This window comes from Petaurus breviceps, unplaced genomic scaffold (genome assembly GCF_028583685.1).
Source record: "Petaurus breviceps papuanus isolate PSGF00001 unplaced genomic scaffold, PetGlider_PUasm1.0 218, whole genome shotgun sequence".
Classification (NCBI taxonomy): domain Eukaryota; kingdom Metazoa; phylum Chordata; class Mammalia; order Diprotodontia; family Petauridae; genus Petaurus; species Petaurus breviceps.
This window is the reverse complement of record NW_027185872.1, coordinates 4,257,527-4,258,448: the sequence shown is the minus strand read 5'-3', so window position 1 is coordinate 4,258,448 and position 922 is coordinate 4,257,527.

Sequence of the window (922 nt, the reverse complement as noted above, 5' to 3'; positions counted from 1 at the left end):
TCTCTCTCTCTCTCTCTCTCTCTGTCTCTCTCTCTCTCTCTCTGTCTGTCTTTGTCTGTCTGTCTCTCATACAAACAGCTTTGGGGAGGGTAGGTTTTTTGTTTGTTTCTTAATAGGAAACAAAAAGACCGTTCTGTTTTGTTTTTTGTTGTTTTTTGGGGGGGGGAGGGAGATCAGAACAAGATAAAACCTCACCTTCTGAGTCATGAGCCAGGTCTCTGTTAATGAATTTTCTTTTCCTGACATTTGCTGGTTTCTCATTACAGCTTCTCCCACGCTGATTCTACAAATGGGAAAGATTAAATACTTTAATTTTTTTTTTTGGAACCTCTGATTGTCACATGCAAAAGTCACTTGCAAACCCGAGGGGGAAAGACGAGTCTAGGGGGCCCTCTCCCCCTCTCCTGCCAAGGGACACCCTTTGGAATCGTCCTTTCCTGGATCCAGCTGGCAGCCAAAGCCGCTGATGGGCTTTCTTTGGGCAGCCGAGCCAGCAAAGACTGAGGCTGCTGCTGCTGCTGCTGCTGCGGCTCCGGCTCCGGCTGCTGCTGTGGCCTGAGGCTGGTGCCGTCCCACAGCCTTTTATCCTGACGCATCTTGATGGAGAGAGATACATATGGAAGGCTCCCTCCCCAGCATCCAGCCAAGGGGAAGACATGCATTTAGCAGTCAGCTGGGCTGGGCTGAACTATATCTATTTTCCCTCTATCTATTTTAAAGGACGGTGAATGCAAGAGAATTTATTTCATATCCACCCGCCCCCCCCCCCCACCCCCCCCCCCCCATACAAACACACGCAAAACAAAAACAAAATCCTGAAAACAGAAAGTGTCAACATTGGTCTCAACTTCATTCTGTTCAATGTGGCAGACAAACCCAGCCAGAAACTTTGACTGCAGCTGATGCTGCTGCCTTCCTCCTC